Raw genomic sequence first — 22407 nt, forward strand, 5'->3', positions numbered from 1 at the left:
TCTCTCTTTTTCTTTCTCTCACTTTTTCTCTTGCTCTCTGACTCTCTTTCATTTAACTTAATTTTTCTGAGGATTTTCATTTGCCTTAGGGTGAAAGATCTATGTTTTCAAATTTCAGTCAAATTGCACAGCAGGCATGTTTAGGCTGGGTCACCCTAGAACACAGGGCAAGATAAACATCTGAAACCCCATTGCTAAAAACCAATTACTAAGTCCTAGCCTTTAGCATTGAAAACAATGTCCTCTGTCCTCTAGGAGCAGAATTCAACTTTTAAAGTCACAAAAGAGGTTAAAAAAAGAGTAAGAAACAGGAAAGACCCCTGATGATAGAAAACTACTATGGTGACTAGAAGATCAAAGCACAAATGCAGAGAAGAACAACATTGTAAAAACGTTTACATCATAAAAATGCAAAAACTTTTACAACATAAAAACATCTTTTAAGCTTTAAAGTAATTTAGGAGATTTGAAGGCTAAAACTTTCTCCTGGAAGGGCTTAAACTATTTTAAAAATAAAACAAAAAGGCAGAAGGAAAAAAAAAAGAAATGATGAGACATTAAATAAGAATTACAGCAGAGAATTATGAAAGAAATGTTCAATAGTTTTAAAAGGAAGCACCAAAATTTATACTGAAAATAACTACTTAAAAATAAAATAGGTAAAATGGAAAACAATCCACTGAAGAAAACTTCTTCTCCTCCCCCCCTCCTCCTCCTATTCCTACTTTTTCTCCACCTCCTCCTCCTTCTATTCCTCCTCCTTCTCCTCTTCCTCCTTCTTGTTTTGGTATTATCTCTTCATATTTAGCTCACATCTCTGCCCTCTGTACTTCTTCTAATTGTCATAATAATGAGAAAGTTACAATGTGTTACAAGTAACATCCTCCCATGTAGGAATGTAAACAGATAAACCTTATTAAGTCCCTTTTTATATCACTTTTCTGAATACTTCTTTATGCTTCTCTTGAGATCTGCATGATCTATTCAACACAAATGTTGAAATTTTTCTATTTCACTGATTTTTCTATTTTCCCCCCTAAAGAATTATAGTTTTGCTGGGTAGGTGATTCTTGGTTGTAATCCTACCTCCTTTAGTCTCTGGAATATCATTTCCAAGCCCTACAGTCGTTTAGTGACTGTGACTCTACTATAATTGAATTGTTTCTTCTGGATACTTGTAATATTTTTTCCTGGACTTGTGAATTCTAGAATTTGGCTATATTTCTGGAAGTTTTCATCTTGAGAACTCTTTCAGGAGGTGATCAGTGGATTCTTTCAACTTCTATTTTACTCTCTAATTCTAGAATACCAGAATAGTTTTCTTTGATAAATTGTTGAGCAATGATTTCCAGGCTCTCTTGTATCATGATTTTCAGGTAGATCAATAATTTTAAAATTATCTCTCATGGATCTATCTTCTAAGTAAGCTGTTTTTTCCAATGAGATAATTCTTTTTTTTTTTCAAATTTTTGATTTTACTTTATTGTATTTTGATTTCTCATAAAATAGTTAACTTACAATTGCACGATTACAATCTTTAAGAAATTATTTTCATCAGTGAGCTTTTGTGCCTCATTTCCTAATTGCCTAATTTTCCCTTTAGGCATTCTTCTCCTCATTAGCTTTTTGTATTCTCTTTTGCATCAATTTCAGTTATTTTCCTAATTTTTCTTCCATTTCTCTTACTACATTTTTAAAGTCCCTTTAGAGCTCTTCCATAGTCTAAGACTAATTCTTGTTTCTTTTAGAGGCTTTGGATGTAGAGACTTTGATTTTGTTATTTTTTCTGAGTATGTGTTTTTCTCTTCTTTGTCACTATAGTAACTTCTGTTTCTCAGAGTATTTCTGTTATCTGCTCTTTTTTCCTAACCTATCACTCAGCTTTGAAATCTTTGTCAAGATAAAGTTCTGTTTCCAAGGTGGATGGTGCACTGTCTCAAGCTTCAAGTATTTTTGCAGCAGTTTTCAGAGAACTTTCTAGACACCTGACCATAAATACCCTTTTCTTTCATTCTGGAGTGTCCTCACTCTTCTTTAGCTGTAAGATCTAGTGTTGTAAAATAACAGTCTTTCCTCATTGCTAATAGAGAGATTTTCTGTGAGTTGAGGAAGCTGCTACCATCACTACCATTCATGCCTACTCCTGGTATGCAGATTTCTGTTTTTTTTTTTAATTATACTTTTTTTATTTACAAGATTTTATCAGGGTAATTTTTTTTACCCATGCTAATTTACTGGCATACTAATTTCCAATTTTCCCAACAGTTTTTGTCAAACAGTGAATTCTTATCCCAAAAGCTGGGGTCTTTGGGTTTGTCAAACACTAGATTATTAAAGTTATTGACTATTTTGTCTTGTGAACCTAACCTATTGATCAGTGGATCAACTAGTCTATTTCTTAGCCAATACCAAATGTTTTTGGTGACCGCTGCTTTATAACAAACATAGTTTTAGATCTGGTACAGCTAGGCCACCTTCATTTGATTTTTCTTTTTCTTGAAAGTCTTGAAATTTTGTTCTTCCAGATGAATTTTGTTGTTATTTTTGATCTTTGCAAAACCTTCTGTCCCAAAATTTCCCCTCCACTCTCCCACCCCCTCCCCTAGATGACAGCTAGACCAATACGTGTTAAATATGATAAAATAAATGTTAAATACAATATATGTGTACATATCTATATAGTTATTTTGCTGCACAAGAAAAATAGGACTTAGAAATAAGGTAAAAATTACCTGAGAAGGAAATCAAAAATGCAAGCAGACAGTAACAAGACAGAGTAGAAATGCTATGTTGAGGTTCAAACTCATTTTCCAGATCTTTTGCTGGGTATAGCTGGTTCTCTTCATTATTGAACAAACAGATCTGATTTGGTTCCTCTCATTGTTGAAGAGAGCCATGTCCATTAGAATTGATGATCATATACTATTGTTCTTGAAGTATAAAATGATCTCCTGGTCTTACCCATTTCTCTCAGTATCAGTTCATGTAAGTCTCTCCAGGCCTTTCTGAAATCATCCTTCTGGTCATTTGATACAGAACAATAATATTCCATAACATTCATATACCACAATTTATTCAGCCATTCTCCAATTGATGGGCATCCACTCAGTTTCCAGTTTCTAGTCACTACAAAAAGGCTGCCACAAACATTTTGGCACATACAGATACCTTTCCCTTCTTTAAGGTCTCATTGGGCTATAAGCCCAGTAGTAAGACTGCAGGATCAAAGGGTATGCACAGTTTGATAATTTTTTGAGCATAGTTCCAAATTGCTCTCCAGAATGGCTGGATGTATTCACAATTCCACCAACAATGTATCAGTTTCCCTGTTTTCCCACATCCCCTCCAACATTCCGTATTATCTTTTCCTGTCATTCTAGCCAGTCTGACAAGTATATAGTGGTATCTCAGAGTTGTCTTAATTTATATTTCTCTGATTAATAATGACTTGGAGAATTTTGTCGGAGAATTGTCTGTTCATATCCTTTGACCATTTATCAATTGAAGAATGGCTTGATTTCTTATAAATTAAGAGTCAATTCTCTATATATTTTGGATATGAGGCCTTTATCAGAACCTTTAAATGTAAAAGTGTTTCCCCAGATTATTGCTTTCCTTCTAATCTTGTCTGAATTAGTTTTGTTTGTACAAAAACTTTTCAGTTTGATATAATCAAAATTTTCTATTTTGTTATCAATAATGATCTCTGTTTCTTGTTTGGTCACAAATTCCTTCCTTCTCCACAGCTCAGAAAGGTAAACTAATCCTATGTTCCTCTAATTTATTATAATCTCATTCTTTATGCCTAGATCATAAACCAATTTTGATCTTATCTTTGTAAAAAGTGTTAAGTGTGGGTCAATGCCAAGTTTCTGCCAGAGTAATTTTCAATTTTCCTAGCAGTTTTTGTCAAATAGTGAATTCTTATCCCAAAAGCTGGGGTCTTTGAGTTTGTCAAATACTATATTATTAAAATTATTGAGTATTTTTTCCTCTGAAACTAACCTATTCCTCTAATCAACTAGTCTATTTCTTAGCCAACACCAAATGTTTGATAACTGCTGCTTTATAATATAGTTTTAGATCTGGTACAGCTAGGTCATGTTTATTTGATTTTTTTTTTTTGATTAGTTCCCTTGAAAATCTTAAACAATTCATTGATCTTCTCTTTCTCTATTTTATTCAAGTAAGCCTCTAAAGATATAAAATTTCCCTTTAATTTTGGTATGATGTCTCATCGTTGTCATTATCTTGAGTGAAATGATTAATAGTGTCTATAATTTTCTATTTCACCCAATCATTCTTTAAGATAAGGTTATTTACTTTCCCATTACTTTTTGGTCTATTTAACGGTACCTTTTTGTTTAATGTAGTTTTTATTGCATTGTGATCTGAAAATAAAACATTTAATGTTTCTGCCTTCCTGCAACTATTTCAACAACCTAGGAAAAAATAACAACAAAATTCATATGGAAAAACAAAGGTCAGGAATTTCAAGGGAACTAATGAAAAAAAAATCAAATTAAGGAGGCTTAGCTGTACCAGATCTAAAATTATATTATAAAGCAGCAGTTACCAAAACCATTTGGTATTGGCTAAGTGTTGGAGTTTTTCTTCTTTAATATAATAATATAAGATGGTTCTTTCTGGGAGAGAGCAGGTTTCTCAGGGGAGGTTTTCTGGAGGCAGCCTTAGTTGCAGTTGAAAGTAATAATCACCTCAAAATGCAGCCAGGTGATAAAAGTTCAGATCTTTTATTGCCTTCAATATAGCCTGGTTAGCTTAGAGGCCTATCTGTCTGCTTGGTTCCAAGAGCTCCCTCCGAATGTCTCCAAATCCAAAGTGAGTTAGCAGTTTGTAAAGATTTCAACAGCTAAGAGATAGGCTAGTTGATCAGTGGAATAGATTAGGTTCAAAGGGAAAAAAAAACAGCCAATAACTTTAATAATCTAGTATTTTCAAACCCAAAGACCCCAGCTTTTGGGATAGGAGCTCACTGTTTGACAAAAATTGCTGGGAAAATTGGATATTAGTATGGCAGAAACTGGCATTGACCCACAATTAACACTGTACAACAATATAAGGTCAAGATGGGTTCATGACCTAGCCAGAAAGAATGAGATTATAAATAAATTAGAAGAACATAGCATAGTTTACCTTCCAGACCTGTGGAAGAGGAAGGAATTTATGACCAAAAAAGAATTAGAGATCATTAATGATCACAAAATAGAAAATTTTGTTTATATCAAATTGAAAAGTTTTTGTACAAACAAAACAAATGCAGACAAGATTAGAAGGGAAATAATAAACTGGGAAAGCATTTTTACAGTCAGAGGTTCTGATAAAGACCTCATTTCCAAAATATATAGAGAATTGACTCTAATTTATAAGAAATCAAGCCATTCTTCAATTTATAAATGGTCAAAGGTATGAACAGACAGTTCTCAGATGAAGAAATTGAAACTATTTCTAGCCATATGAAAAGATGCTCCAAATCATTGTTAATCAGAGAAATGCAAATTCAGACAACTCTGAGATACCACTACACACCTGTCAGACTGGCTAGGGAAAGATAAGGAGGAATGTTGGAGGCGATGTGGGAAAACTGGGACATTGATACATTGTTGGTGGAATTGTGAATACATCCAGCCATTCTGGAGAGCGATTTGGAACTATGCTCAAAAAGTTATCAAACTGTGCATACCCTTTGATCCAGCAGTGTTACTACTGGCCTTATATCTCAAAGAGAATTTAAAGAAGGAATGGGACTTGTATGTGCAAGAATGTTTGTGGCAGCCCTCTTTGAAGTGGCTAGAAACTGGAAACTGAGTGAATGCCCATAAATTGGAGAATGGCTGAATAAATTGTGGTATATGAATATTATGGAATATTATTGTTCTGTAAGAAATGACCAGCAGGATGATTTCAGAAAGGCCTGGAGAGACTTACATGAACTGATGCTGAGTGAAATGAGCAGGACCAGAAGATCATTATATACTTCAACAACAATAATATATTGTTGATTCTGATGGATGTGACCCTCTTCAACAATGAGATGAACCAAATCAGTTCCAATAAAGCAGTAATGAATTGAACCAGCTACACCCAGTGAAAGGACTCTGGGAGATGACTATGAACCACTACATAGAATTCCTAATCCTTCTATTTTTACAACCTGCATTTTTGATTTCCTTCGCATGCTAATTGGACACTATTTCAAAGTTTGATTCTTTTTGTACAGCAAAATAACTGTTTGGACATGTGTACATATATTGTATTTAACTTATACTTTAACATTTTTAACATGTATTGGTCAACCTGCCATCTGGAGAAGGGGTAGGAGAAGGGGGGGGGGGGGAGTTGGAACAAAAGGTTCTGCAACTGTCAATACTGAAAAATTACCTATGCATATATCTTGTAAATAAAAAGCTATAATAATAAAAAATAAAGTCTTGACCATTTCTTCTTCAAGATTAATTTTGTTATTATTTTTTCTAGGTCATTAAAATATTTTTTGGGGGGGAGTCTGATTGGTATAGCATTAACTAAATAGATTGGTTTAGGTAGCATTGTCATTTTTATTACATTTGCTTGCCTTATCCAAGAACATTTAATATTTTTCCCATTGATTAGATCTGACTTTACTTGTGTGGAAAGTGTTTTGTAGTTTTGCTCATACAGTTCCTGATTTTCCGTTGGCAGATAGATTCCTAAATATCTTATACTATCTTTACTTTATCTTTACTTTAAATAGAATTTCTCTTTATAACTCTTAACTGTTGGATTTTGTTAGTGATATATAAGAATGCTGATGACTTCTGTGGGTTTATTTCATATTCTGCAACTTTCCTTTTCTAATAACTTTTTAATAGAATTTCTGGGGTTCTCTAAGTATACTATCATATCATCAGCAAAGAATGATAATTTGGTTTCCTCATTACCTACTCTAATTCCTTTAATTTCTTTCTCAGCTCTTATTGTCAAAGCTAGCATTTCTACTAAAATATTAAATAATAATGGTGATAGTTGGAAACCTTGTTTCACTCCTGATCTTATTGGGAATGGTTCCTGATTGCCCTGTTGCTAGAAGTTGGGCAGTGAAAGTATCACTACCTCTGGCCAAAGCTCACAGTGGGGCTGTGGGTATTAGTGACTGACCAGGAAATAGTCCTACACAGACTGGCCCAGGGAAGCACCATTGAGCTGGGAAAGTTCTACATGCTGGGAAAGTTCTATTGTCCCAGGCCGAGCCCCACACTGTGCAGATTAGAGGCTGCCCTGGCCTATGCTCCCCTGCTGTGCAGATTTGTAACTGCCTGCAGGATGCTGTTGCACAGCTGTGCTGTGGTGTGTGCGGAGTCACTTCTGGTTTTGGGTGGTTATACCCAGATCTTGTTAGGTCCTGGCATTTTTTATAATACCCTCTGTCTTTGGCTTTAAATTCTCTGCCGGTTTACTGCTTTGTAATCAAGGCAGAGCATTAGCCTATGGCAGAGTTATCTTTATAACTTTTCTAGCTACAGAGGCCACCTGTGGTCTGCTCTGGACACTAGTCTCTCCTATCTCACTGCATGTAGTGCTCTGCTCTGGCCCCTCAGGACAAACTTGCCCTGGAGATCTTCCAGTCTGTCTTCTGCTGGTAAATTGTTGTGCTTCTAATCTTCATGAATTTTAGCAGTCAAGCACTATTTTTGAGGCTGAATTTAATGTTGGTCGTGAGGGCATGAGAAGAGCTTAGAAATTTGTTTGTGCCTTCTCTGCCATCTTGGCTCCCCAACATTCACTTTTGTAAGATTTTATATTCTAAATTTTTTCTTCTTCTCTCCTTTTTCTTCTTCCTTTCCAAGACAGCAAGCAATATGATATAGTTGTATACATCTTTAAAAAGATGTGCAATATTTTAAAATATATTTCCATATTTTTCATAATATTCAACTGTTCTTTAAAGCAATGTGGAACTCTGCTGAAATGGTTATAAAACCATGTGTGGTCTATGTCAAAAAGAGAAAAAAAAAACAAAGTGAAAATATTTATAGAATTTCTTTTCTGGGGGAAGGGAGATAGAAATTGGGAAGATGCTCATCAATTGTGAATGGCTGAATAAATTGTGTTATGTGATTATGATGAAATACTATTGGGTTATAATAAATGATGATCAAGATGGTCTCAGAAAAAGCTGGAAAGATTTCCACAGGCTGATGCAAAATGAAATGTATTGTATACAATGTAACAGCAATATTGTAAGATGATCCTCTGTTAATGACAAAGTTATTTTCAGCAATAAAGTGATCCAAGACAATGCTGAAGGGCTTATGATGAAAACGATTCTCTATACTCAGAAAAAGAACTGATGATGTCTGAATACAGAAGCATATTTAAAAAAAAACAAATATAGAAGGGCAAAAATACTAAATGCATTCTTTTTCAGATAGTTATGCAATAAAAATTATTTGTAATAAAGAGTCACAGAAAGATAGATGAAAATTGATCAAAAAATAAATAATTGATTTTTAAAAAGTGAGTGGATCAGAAATCATAATTTCATCTGAGAGAATAAAAAGACAACATAACAAAAACTTATGAGATGCATCCAAAATAGTTTTTTCAACTAAAATTTTATGTCTCAATGCATACATGAATAGAATAAAGAGGGCATCAATAAATTGGCCACACAACTAAAAAATGTAGGAAGAGAGAAAATTAACAATCTCTAATTACATAATAAATTAGGAATTCTGAAATTCAAAGGAAATATTAATAAATTAAAAGGAAGAAAAGTATTGAATGAATAAGTAAAAGTAAGAATTGGTTTTATGAAAAAACCAATTAAATAATAAATAAAAAAGTCTTTGGTTAATGTGATTTTTAAAATGAAAGAAGAAAACCAAATTACCTGTATTCAAAATGAAAAGGGCAAGTCCACTAACATTGATGGGGAAATTAAAGAAATAATTAGAAACTATTTTGTATAACTACATGCCAAAAAATCTGATTATCCAAGTAAAATGAATGACTATTCACCAAAAAAATAAAATCAGCAGAATAATAGAAGGAAATAAAATACTTATTTTGATATCCATTTTTAAAAACAAAAATTGAACTATTCATTATAATGATATCTCTAAGAAGAAAAACAAAACAAAACAAAACTTCAGGGTAAGATGGATTTATAAGTTAATTCTACTAAACATTTAAAATATAATTAATTTCTATACTACACAAAGTATGTGAAAAATTAATTCCTTTAATGACACAAATATGGTTATAATATCTAGACCAGGAAAATGCAAAAAATCACAAAAATCACCAAAAAATCTCCTTGGTGATTATTAGCAAAAAGATTACAATAATAATTAGTTATTTCAATAATTTAGCACCAGGAAAATACATTGAAAACCAGGTGGCATTTAGACCAGGAATGCAGGCCTAGTTTTATATTATCAACTATCAGCATAATGAACCATATCATTAACAAAGCTAATAATCTCAGTACATTGTAAAAAAAGCTTTTTAACAAAACAGCACCAATTCTTATTAAAATATTAGAATGCACAGAGAGACATTTATTTTTCCTTTAGCCTGATGATACTCAGCCTCCTGTGCACGTTACCCTTATTTCCTCGTGCATGAAACAAAAAATTGACTTATTTTCATTAGGCGCCATATATTGGAATACATGGGAGTCACCTGAAAATACTTGCTGGATATCCAACCCAGACCTACAGAATGGATCTCCTCTTGTGAGAGAATGACACAAGGAGACAGAGAGGCAGTTGCTGTACTCTGACCTCTCTGACTGAGAGACCGTTGTGTTGTCTGACCTCTCTCTTCTCTCTGCCTCCAATTTATCTCATTCCCAGTCCATAACATCTGTGTCAACAAAGGCTGCCCTGCAACTCCTTCAGATGCTATGATGCATAGCTGTTGAGGCTCTCTGAGAAATGACCTGTCTCTTAACACTGATTGACTTCTGTTGCTTAGTAATCACAACCATGTTCCTTATTCTTCTGGAGCTCAAGGGTTTACAATTTGCAGCAAATCTGCCAAACCACTTACTTTCAACCAAAACAGAGTAGCTTAAGAAGTCTGCAGAAGTTACCTGGTTCAGGAGGCACAATATTCTGGCTCTCCATCCCAGCTCTTTGCCTCTGTATTACTTTTTGGGCTGGCTGGCTGTTCTCCTGTCTATTTGTAACAGACCTGTTCTGAAATTTTTCCAAGGTATCATCTAGAAATATGTTGTACTCCAAATATAGTGGGTTCTATCACTTCAAAAAAAAAAGTTTAGAGGCTCAATCTACTGTTGGTTTGAGAGAATGTCAGAGGAGATAATAGAAAGTTGTGGATGTTTTCCCCCATCTTGGCTTCGCCTATCAACAATTAATTCTATTTTAAATAAAATTTGTCTTTGTGTTTCTTGCTGCTGGACTTTGTTGTTAATATATAAAAATGCTGATGAATCCTGCAGATTTATTTTATATTTTCCAACTTTTCTAAAGTGGTAGATTGTTTCTAGTAATTTTTTAGTTGATTCTCTAGGGTTCTTTAAGTATACCATCATATCATCTGCAAAGAGTGATAATTTTGTTTCCTCATTACCTACTCTAATTCCTTTAATCTCTTTTCCTTCTCTAATTATCAAAGCTAGCACTTCTAATACAATAATGAATAGTAATGGTGATAGTGGACAATCTTGTTTCAATCCTTATCTTATTGGGAATGATTCTAATTTGTCCCCATTACATATAATGCTTGCTTGATGGTTTTAAATAGATGATTCTGTTCATCTTAAGGAAAAGTCAATTTATTCTTATATTCTCTGATGTTTTTAATAGGATTGGATGTTGCATTTTATCAAATGCTTTTTCTGCATCTATTGAAATTATCATATGGTTTTTATTAGTTTGATGTTTTATAAAGTCAATTATGCTAATATAGTTCATAATATTGAAACAGTCCTGCAATCCTGGTAAAAATCCTACTTGCTCATGTTGTATTATCCTAGGAATGATTTTCTGTATTCTCTTTGGTAATATTTTGCTTAATATTTTTTGCATCAATATTCATTAGGAAATTGTTCTATAATTTTCTTTGTTTTCATTCAACTTGGTTTAGGTATAAATATCATATCTGTATCATAAAAGTAATTTGGTAGAAGTCTTTCTTCCTTTATTTTTTCTAATAATTTGCATAGTATTTTAGTTAATTGTTTTTTAAATGTTTGATAGAATTAAAATGTAAATGTACTAGAGGTTTTTGTTAGGAAGCTGATTAATAGCTTGTTTTTTTTTTTTCTATTTCTAAAATGGGACTATTTAAGTAATTTAATTCCTCTTCTGTTAATCTGGCTAATCCATATTTTTGGAGGTATTCCTCCATTTCACTTAGATGATCAAATTTATTGACATTAAGATAAGCAAAATAACTCCTCATTATTGCTCTAATTTCTTTTTCATTGGTGGAAAGCTCACCCTTTTCATTTTTGAGACTAACAATTGGATTTTCCTCTTTCCTTTTTCTAATCAAAATAACTAAAAGTTTATCCACTTTGTTGGTTTTTCATAAAACCAAATGTTAGTTTTACTTATTAATTTAATAGTTTTCTTACTTTCAATTTTATTAATCTCTCCTTTTATTGTTAGAATTTCAAATTTGTTAGGTAATTGTTTTTTTTTTTTAATTTGTTCTTTTTCTAGCTTTTTTAACTGCAAGCTCAATTCATTGATGTTCTCTTCCTCTATTTTATGAAAGTAAGCATTCCCTAATTACCACTTTGGCTGCATCCCACAAATGTTGGTATGTTGTCTCATTATTGTCATTCTCTTGAATAAAATTATTGATTGTGTCTATGTTTTTCTGTTTCACCCATTCATTCTTTAGAATTAGATTATTAGTTTCTGATTAAATTTTGATCTATTTTTCCCTGGCTTTTTATTGCATGTGATTTATATTGCATCATAATAAACATGCATTTACTATTTCTTCCTTTCTGCTTTTAATTTTGAAGTCTTTATGCTTTAATATATGGTCAATTTTTGTATAGGTCCTATAAGCCACCATGAAAAAGGTGTATTCCTTTCTGTCTCCATTCAATTTTCTCTAAATATCTTTCATTTCTAACTTTTGTAACATTCTATTTACCTCCTTGACTTCTTGTTTATTTTATAGATCAATTTATCTAGTTCTGGGAAAGCCAGGTTGAAATCTCTCACTGGTACAGTTTTAATGTCTAATTCTTCCTGCAACTCTCTTAACTGCTCCTCTAGAAATTTGGATGCTATACCACTTGGTGCATATAGGTTTACTATTGATATTACTTCATCATCTATGGTACCCTTTAGTAAAATATAGTTTTCTTCCTTCTCTCTTTTAATTAGATCTCTTTGCTTTTTTTCAGGATTGCTATCCCTCCTTTTTTTTATGTCACTTGAAGCATACTAGTTTATGCTACAGTCTTTTATTTTTACTCTGTATACATCATTCTGCTTCATGTGTTTTTTGTAAACAACTTATTGTAGGATTCTGGCTTTTAATCCAGTCTGCTATATGCTTCTGTTTTATGGGAGAGTTTATATCATTCACATTCACAGTTAAAATAACTAATTCTGTCTTTCCCACCATTTTATATATCCCAAATGATGCTTTTCTCTTTCTTTCCCTCCTCCCCTAGGAGGGGAGCTTCAGATCACCACTTCCCTCAGAGGCAGCTCTTCCCCTTTATAGCCACCCCACTTTCTTGCACCTTTCTCCAAATACTTCTGTTTTACCTTCTAGTACCCTTCCTCTTTCCTTTTTCCTTTCTACTTCCATTCTCTATGGAATCAAATATATCTGAATTTCTCTCTTTGAGCCAAATCAGATGACAGTAAGAGCCACACAATGTTGACCTCCCTGCTTTTTAAAGAGTTGTTTTCTTTTTCCATTTTGTCAAATCTATTTTGTAAGGTGTTATATGCTTTTCCCCTTTCTATAAATCTATTTTATGAGAAGTTTTCATCAGATAATTTCTGGGTTTCCTTTTGCAGACCTTCTTGCAAATTTCTCATTTTCTTTCTAGATTTTTTCTGGCTTTCTTTTAAAATTCCTTTTCAATTCTTCCAAGAGAATCTTGTGAGATGGGGACCAGTTTGTCTCATCCCTTGGGGCTTCATCTGAAAATGATCTGCTTTTAGTATACTCAGGCTTTGAAATCTGTTTTTCTCTTTCTCCATAAAAATTATCTATAGTCATAGTTCTTTTTGCTTTTTTTGCTCATTTATTGTTTTTTTTTTTTTTTAATTGAGGTCTGCTTTATGGGCAAAGGGGTGATTTTTTTCAAGCTTCTTCTACAGGTGGCAGTGGTTGTCCTGGGTCAGTGCTAAATAACTTCTGGTGCTGGGTGGGCGTGTCCGGGTCCCATGAAATTCTGGTTTTAGGGGCTCACTATTTGTCTTGTATACTTGTGTTACATATATAACTAGTCTGCCAATCTATGGCTTACAACCAGAACAAAGTAGCCAAAAATGCTATAAATTTCTCCTGGTAGATTTGCCAGCATGTGGAGCCCATACCATCCTGGGCCTGTGTGCTGTCTTGTGTCTGTGCTCTACTTGCCTGCTCTTGTCCCACCTGAGCGTGGCCTGTCTTCCTCAGTACCCGTTTGAAACAGACCTTTCCTGGAGATCTTTGAAATTATCTTCTGCTGGAAATTTGTTACATTTCATGGGCTCTGTTACTCCAGAACCAGTTCAGATGCTGGATTTGCTGTTAATTTGAGGGACATACAGAGGACTCAGAAAAAGGCATATCTCCTCTTTGCCATCTTGTCAAACCTCCTGAAAATATGTTTAATATGATTTTACATGTATAATATATAACATATTGCTTGTTATCTTGGAGTCTTGGGAGAAAGATAGGAAAGGAGAAAATTATAGAACTCTAAGTCTCACAAAAACTAATATTGAAAACTGTTATTACATGTAATTGGGGAAAATACAATTAAATGTGTTTGATAGCCTTCACAATCAAGGCTCCTTCTAACTTTTCAGTTGTATACCTAACTCTACTCTACACATCTTATGATTCATTGACAGAGACCTCCTCGCTACTATTTATAAAAGACACTCAATAATTGGACTTAGGGCATTTTCAATGACTGTTCAGCACTCTTGGAATTTTCTCTATCCTCATCTCTAATTGTTCATTTATCCAATTTCCCTCAATTTCCAACTTAAATCATTTTCTTAAGAGAAGTCTTTTCTCATACCATTACTGATGTAGAATTGTTTAAATGTTCCCTCAGTGTCAAGAGAGTGGGCATAAGTAATTTACAAACATTCCTGTCACCATTTGGGCACCATGGTTATCTGATTCTCTCTTTTAAATACAAATGGCTCAATATCCACCTTTTTTTTTTTTTTTAGATACTACTCATTGCATCCTCATTTAACACTCATTCTATTTCAACTTTTGTAATCCTGTGGATTGCAGGAATTCTCCTTGGTTTTAAATATGATCCTCCAGATAAGAAAATGTTGCATTGAAGTTTAATAAATGACACCCCCCATGTCATTGAAAAAAATGATGAACACCTTATTTTAGAGGCATTCAACAAACAATTTCCAGCAACCACCTTTATCACAGAGAATAAAACATATGTAATCTTGCTTTTGCATATCAGATTTATATAGAAAGACAACAGTGAACTCCCAGGCATAGTATTAAAAGCATTGTTTTTGATGACATTCCTTTCAATAGACCTGATGTCTAGTATATATTTGGGACACACACACACACACACACACACACAAATATACAGAGAGACATTTTTGGATAACTGACTTGTCAAAGAAAGTTAAGGAAGTATAGTTTGTATATTTAAAAAATAAAAATAAAAAGTCTCCAACTAGTTTATAATACCTTCAAGTACTTAGAAATAATTGTTCATGGACAGTAAAACAGAGGATTAAGGAGAATGAAATTTCCATTTTGATACTTTTTCTTGGTAAACCAATCATATTTTCTGAAATTATGCAGGGTATATTTAATTACCAGCTAAGAAATAAACATAATCTTGACATACACCCCATATTTCCTGTACTTTATTTTTGTTTCTGTACATTTTTAAAATCTTTATCTAATTTTGCAGATAGAGTCTGGTGTAGTGAAAAAGAGCCACCATTTAGAGTTGGGTTTAAATTTCAGCCCTGTCATTTACTTCCTACTTGACTTGGAGTAAGTCACTTAACTTTTTTGCACCCAAGTTTCTTCAAATGTAAAAAGAGGTTATTGAACTATACTATGTTCACTACATAATTATGTAATACTGTATTTAACTATATAATACGATATAACTCAACAAATCTGAGTTCCATGTCAGAACTATAGCCATATTATAACTTCTTCATAATGTATGTATAATTTTATCACTTATCAGTGTGTTTATACACTTCAGAATCATAATGATCCTGATAATGGCATTTTTAGATGAGAAAAGGTAATATTCCCTCCCTTCACCACATGGTTTTGAAGTCCCTGCTGAACTATATATCATATTTATCTAGTAGAATGTAAGGTGCTTGAGAGCAGGATCTACTTTATTTTGGCGTTGGTATGTCAAGTGTTTTATCTCATTTGTGGTATATAGTATAATGTTTATTGATTAATTAACAAGTGAATTACAACTTCTGCACTTATTCTCATAGTTATTTATCACTCCATGTATTCTTCCTAATATTCCAAATCAAAGTATTCTTAAATATGATAAAAAACTTCAATATGGACAAGCTAAACCAGATAGACCTAATGTTCCTGAATCCATTTTATGATACGAATTACTTTTCCTATCAGTTCTCCATATTCATTATTCCTCTTTTGTGGGAGGTTTTCTTATTATATTGTTTGTCTTCTAAGTCATATCATAGGAACAAATGTATTATTCCTACTCATCTTTTTTTAAAACACATTTCTTCCTTCCCCTTTGTGAGTTTTGTCTTAGAATTCAAATCTGCTAAAAGTACAGGAAAAAAAAAAGTCAATTTCAGAACCTTTGCTGAAACTTCTCTTTTCTAGTTTTCATGAGGAAATTTATAGTGATTCTTAGATGATGAAAACGTGTAGAGAACAACAACAACAAAATGACCATTATATTCATAATCTAATGAACATAATTGAGTAAAATAAGAGTGATCTTTGGTATCAGATAAAAGAAGATAATTCAGTATTTTGCTTTTTTGTGAAAAACAAAAAGAAATATAAAATACATAAAAAGAAAGATCATTTTATGTTCCTGCAAAATTTGTATTATACCCATATGTTTATGTTTAAAGGCCATATAATTAAAAGGACTAAATAAATTAAAACAACATTGCTATAATGAACTAGAAACATTCTACTCCATTATAGCAATTATGTAGATATAATGCATCATGTATAGATACCAAGGCAAGGTAAATGTCTGAGGATTTGAGATAGACTGTTGGAGAGGGTAACAATACATAATTTACAGGATAAGAAATAGGAGAGAATCAGAAGGATCATCTCATGATTACTTTCCTCTGCCAGAAAAAAGCCTCTGTTGAGTAAATTGTGGTATATGAATGTTATGGAATATTATTATTCTGTAAAAAATGACAAGTAGGATGAATACAGAGAGGACTGGCAAGACTTACATGAACTGATGCTAAGTGAAATGAGCAGAACCAGGAGATAATTATATACCTCAAGAACGATACTGTATGAGGATGTATTCTGACGGAAGTGGATTTCTTTGACAAAGAGATCTAACTCAGTTTCAATTGATCAAGGATGGACAGAAGTAGCTATACCCAAAGAAAAAACACTGGAAAATGAATATAAACTGCTTGCATTTTTGTTTTTCTTCTCAGGTTATTTATACCTTCTGAATCCAATTCTCCCTGTGCAACAAGAGAACTGTTCGGTTCTGCACACATATATTGTATCTAGGATATACTGTAACCTATTTAACATGTATAGGACTGCATGCCATCTGGGGGAGGGGGTGGAGGGAGGGAGAGAGGAGAAAAATCAGAAAGAAATGAGTGCAAGGGATAATGTTGCAAAAAATTACCCTGGCATGGGTTCTGTCAATAATAAGTTATTAAAAAAAAGAAAAAGAAAAAAAAACCTATGAGTTAAAAATCTTAAGGGAAGTACCTGGGGAATATAGCTAAGATGGTAGAGGGTAGACAGGTTTTTGTCTGCGTTCTTTTTGATTTCCCTAAAATCAAAACCAGATCAAGCCTCTAAATTTCTTTTGGAGTGAAAGATTATTTGAAGTGTAACAAATTTCCAGCAGAAGATATTTTGGAAGAACTTCAAAAAGGTCTGTTTCAATCAGGAATTGGTGGGGGAGGGAAGTATCTGAACCTAAGTGGAATGCAGGGACAAAGGTGGTGTGATATCCATGCATCCCAGAAATCTATTGGGAGGCTCTTAGCCAAAATATAGCAACATTGGCTACTTTCTCATGGTTTAACAGCCAATGGATCAACTGACTAGCTGTGAGACATCCATTGCAACTAAAAAGTTAAATGATGAGCCAAAGAACCCCAGAATAATTTGGCCATGTCTATCCAACATGTAAAAGAAGTCAACAGAATCAGCTTTAAGGTAATATAAAGCCACTGTTACCTAAAGAGGAAGCTTGGGACAATCTCTCCTTTGCCCTAAGAGCAAAACCGACCTTTAAAAATGAGCAAAAATGCAAAAAGAGCTCTGACCATAGATAGCTTTTATGAAGATAGAGAAGAACAGACCTCATACCCTAATAGCATTAAAAGCAAATATTCTCCAGGTGAAACCCCAAAGGGTAATGTTGGTTGTTCACCATCTTGGAAGTCTCTCTTGGAAGAATTTGAAAGACTCTTAAAATAGTGTAAGAAGAAAAATGGGGGAAAGCTATGAGAACTTTGCAGAAAAGTTTAGAAAAGGAAAGAAAAAAAATTTCTGATGAAAACACCTTAAAAATAGATTTAGCAAAATGGATTAACTACCTAACTCCTTACAAAATAAATTTTATGAAATAGAAAAAGAAACCAACTCAATGAAAAACAGAATATGTAAAATAGAAAAAAACAAAAACAAAAACAATGAACAATACAGCTCATCTCAAAGTTCAATTGGTCAAATTAAAAAGAAGATATAAAAAGGTCATATAAGGGTGATGTGGGTTGTTCTCCATCTTGGAAGGCTCTTTTAGAAGAATTCAAAAAAATCTTAAAATACAGTAAGAAGAAAAATGGAGAAAATATATGAGAACATTGCAGAAAAGTTTGGAAAAGGGAAGAAAAAATTTTTCGAAGAAAACTCTTTAAAAATAGATTTAGCAAAATGGATAAACAATATAACTCCTTACAAAATAAATTTTATGAAATGGAAAAATAAACCAATTCAATGAAAAACACAATTTGTAAAATGAAAAAAAAAAGAACAATACAACTCATTTTAAAGTTCAATTGGCCAAATTAAAAAGGGCATATATCTGAAGAAAATAATTCAATAAAAATTATAATGGTATAAATGGAATTGAATGATGCAATGAGACATCAAGAATCATTCAAACAAAACCAAAAAATTAAAAATAATAGAATGTAAAATACCTCACCAGAAAACCAATTGAGCTGGAAAATAGATTCATGAGAGACAATCTAAAAATTATTGGACAGTTAGAAAACCATAATGACAAAAAGAGTCAAAACACCATCTTCAAGGATGAAAATCTACCTGGATATCCTAGAATCAGCAAGTAAAATACCCATTGAAAGAATTCAGCAAAACTCCAAAAGCAAAACTCCAAGGAATATCATAACTAAATTTCAAAATTATTACATTAAGGAAAAATAATCCAATCAGCTGGAAAGAAATAGCTCAAATATTGAGAAGCTTCAATCAGGATTACCCAAGATTTAGCAGTTCCCACTTTAAAGAATCAAAGGCCCTGAAAAAGGATATTCTGAAGGGCAACGGGATTTGAATTGCAGTCAAGAATCAACTATCTAGAAAAATTAAGCATTATCTTTCAAGTAAAAAGATGGACATTCAATGAAACAGTTAAATTTCATTTATTTCTGATGAAAAGACCAGATCCTGAATGGGAAATTTTATCTTCAAATACAGAATTCAAGAGAAGCACAAAAAATGGAAAAAAGAAAGAAAAAAATAACCATCTCTTTTAAAAGTTAAAGAGTTGAACTTCCTATATGGAAAGATGATGTGTTTAACTCTTGAAAATTGTATCTCTGTACTTAGAAAAAAAGTAATTTGATTTTATTGTGAAAATACAAAAAAAGAAACTAGAAGTGGAAAGGAAGTTTTACTGGAAGAAGAGGAAAATGGAGATAAAATTGGGTAAAACACATCTTGTGAAGAGGCAAAAAAAAAAGGCCTATTACAATTTAGGGAAAGAAGGGAAGTGGATGAGTATTGTGTGAACCTTACTTTCATGGGATTTGGCTCAAAGAAAGAACACATTTAGACATATTTAGCACCACAGAAAAACTTGTCTCAGTCTATAGGGAAGTATGAGAGTTAATGGAAAAGGAAAAGGAGAGGCTAATAAAGGGAAAACAGAAATAGAAGAGGGGAAATATAAAAAGGGGAGGGGCTGTAAAAGGGGAGGTCTATTTCAGGGAGGTGGTGGTCAGAAGCAAAATAGCAGGGAGAAGGAAAAGAGATTAAGTAAAGGGAAAAGTATAACTTGGCAATGATAATGTGGCAGGAAATACAAAGTTAGTGATTTTAACTGTAAATGTTAATGGAATGAATTATCCCATAAAACAAAAGTGGATAGCAGACTGGATTAAAAGCTAGACACTTACAATATGTTGTTTACAAGACACACATTTAAAGCAGTAGGATACATACAGTGTTAAGGTAAGAGGCTGGAGAAGAATCTATTATGTTTCAGCTGAAGTACAAAAACAAAAATCAAACAAACAAAAAACAGAAGGCTGATCTCAGATCAAGCAAAAGCAAAAATAGATCTATTTAAAAGAGATAAGGAAGAAAACTATATTTTGTTAAAGACTGCCATAGATAATGAAGTCATATGAATAATAAATATATACACCAAGTAATATAAATATCTAAATTTCTAAAGGAGAAAGAAGGAGTTCTACTAAAATCCTTTTAAGACACAGATATAATTCTGATACCTAAATCAGATATGGTCAAAACAGAGAAACAAAATTATAGACCAACTTTCCTAATGAATGTTGATGTAAAAATTTTAAATAAAATATTAGCAAAGAGATTACAGCAATTTACCACTAAAATAATATACCATGGTTAAGAAGTATTTATACCAGGATGCAAATTGGTTCAATATTAGGAAAACTATTAGCACAATTGAGTATGTTAATAACCAAATTTACAAAATTATATCACTGTCTCAACAAATGCAAAAGAAGCATTTGACACTAGAGAACATAGAAATATATAAAGTTTTCCTTAAAAATGATCAGTAGCTTACAGTTAAAGGTCTTAGAAAACATCTTGTGTAATGGGGATAAACTAGAACCATTCCCAATAAAATCAAGGATGAAATAAAGCTCCACTATCACCATTACTGTTTAATATCACATTGGAAATGTTATCTTTACCAATAAGAGAAGAAAAATGCATTAAAGGAGTTAAGAGAGATAAATGAGGAAACCAATTATGACACTTTTGAGATGACATGATGGTACACTTAGAGAATTCTACAGAATCAACTAACAATTACTAGAAAGGTTCATAACTTTAGCAAAGTTGCAGGATACAAAATAAATCCACATAAATCAGCAGCATTTTTATATGATATCAATTAAGTCCAGCAGCAAGAGATACAAAGAGAAATTCTATTTAAAATTATTGTAGATAATATGAAATATGTGAGAGTGTACTTGCCAAGGCAAAGCCAAGAACTATATGAAAACAAATACAAAACATTTTTAACACAAATAAAGTCAGATCTAATTAATTGGAAAAATATCAATTGTTGATGGGTAGGCTGAGCTAATATAATAAAAATGATAATAATACCTAAGTATTTGACAAAAATTGCTGAGAAAATTGAAAATAGTAAGGCAGAAGCTAGGCATCAACCTGTATCTTACTATTTTGTACCAGCAGAAAATTGAAATGTGTTCTTGATTTAGAAATAAAAAGATATTGAAAGTAAATTAGAAGAAAAAAGGATAATCTAGCGCTCAGATCTGTAGAAAAAGAAGGAATTTATGTCCAAAGAAGAACTGGAGTACATTATGGAATGCAAAATGGATAATTTTGATTATATTAAGTTTAAAACTTTTTGTACAAATAAAACCCATGAAGACAAGATTATAAAGGACATAATAAATTGGGGGGAAATTACATCCAAAGGTTCTGATAAAGACCACATTTTTAAAATATATAGAGAATTGATTTCAATTCATAAGAATTCAATCCATTCTTTTCTCCAGTTGATAGTCAAAGAATATGAACAATTTTCAGATGAAGAAATTAAAATCATTTATAGTCATATGAAAAAAAATGCTCTAAATCTCCATTGATCAGAGAACTGCAAAGTAAGACAACTCTGCATTAACACTACAAATCTTTCAGATTGGCTAAGATGACAGGAAAAGATAATGATTAATGTTGGATGAAATGTAGGAAACTGGGACACTAATTTGTGAACTGATCTAACTGATCTAACTACGCTGGAGAATAATTTAGAACTATGCTGAAAGGGCTATCAAATTGAGCATAGCTTTTGATTCAACAGTGTCTCTACTGAGTCTATATCCCAAAGAGATCATAAAGGAAGGAAAGGGACCCACATGTGCAAAAATGTGGTAGCCCTTTTTGTTAGTAGTAGAAAACTGAAAATGTAGTGGAAGCCAATCAGTTAGAGAATGACAGAATAAATTATGGTATATGAATGTTATAGAATATTATTATTCTATAAGAAACAATCAGCAAGGTGATTTCAGAGAGTCCTGGAGGGATTTACATGAGCTGATGCTAAGTCAGGTGAGTAGAACCAGGAAAACATTGTACACAGCAACAGCAAGAAAATACAAAGATCAATTTTGATGCACGTGGCTCTTTTTAATACAATCCAGTTGCAAGGGTTTTTTGATGAAGAGAAACTTCTGCACCCAGAGGACTGTGGGAACTAAAATAATATTTTTACTTTTTTATTATTTGCTTGCATGTTGTTTTCTTTTTCATTTTCTTCCTTTTTTGATTTTGTTTTTCTTGTGTAACATAATAATTGTGAAAATATATGCAGAAAAATTGCACATTTAACATGCATTGGATTATTTGTCTGGGGGAGAAAGTAGAAGGAAGGGGGGGTAAATTTGGAACACAAGATTTTGCATGATGAATGTTGAAATTTGTCTATGCATATATTTTGAAAATAAAAACTTTAATAAAAAATAA

This window comes from Antechinus flavipes, chromosome 6, assembly GCF_016432865.1.
Source record: "Antechinus flavipes isolate AdamAnt ecotype Samford, QLD, Australia chromosome 6, AdamAnt_v2, whole genome shotgun sequence".
Lineage (NCBI taxonomy): Eukaryota > Metazoa > Chordata > Mammalia > Dasyuromorphia > Dasyuridae > Antechinus > Antechinus flavipes.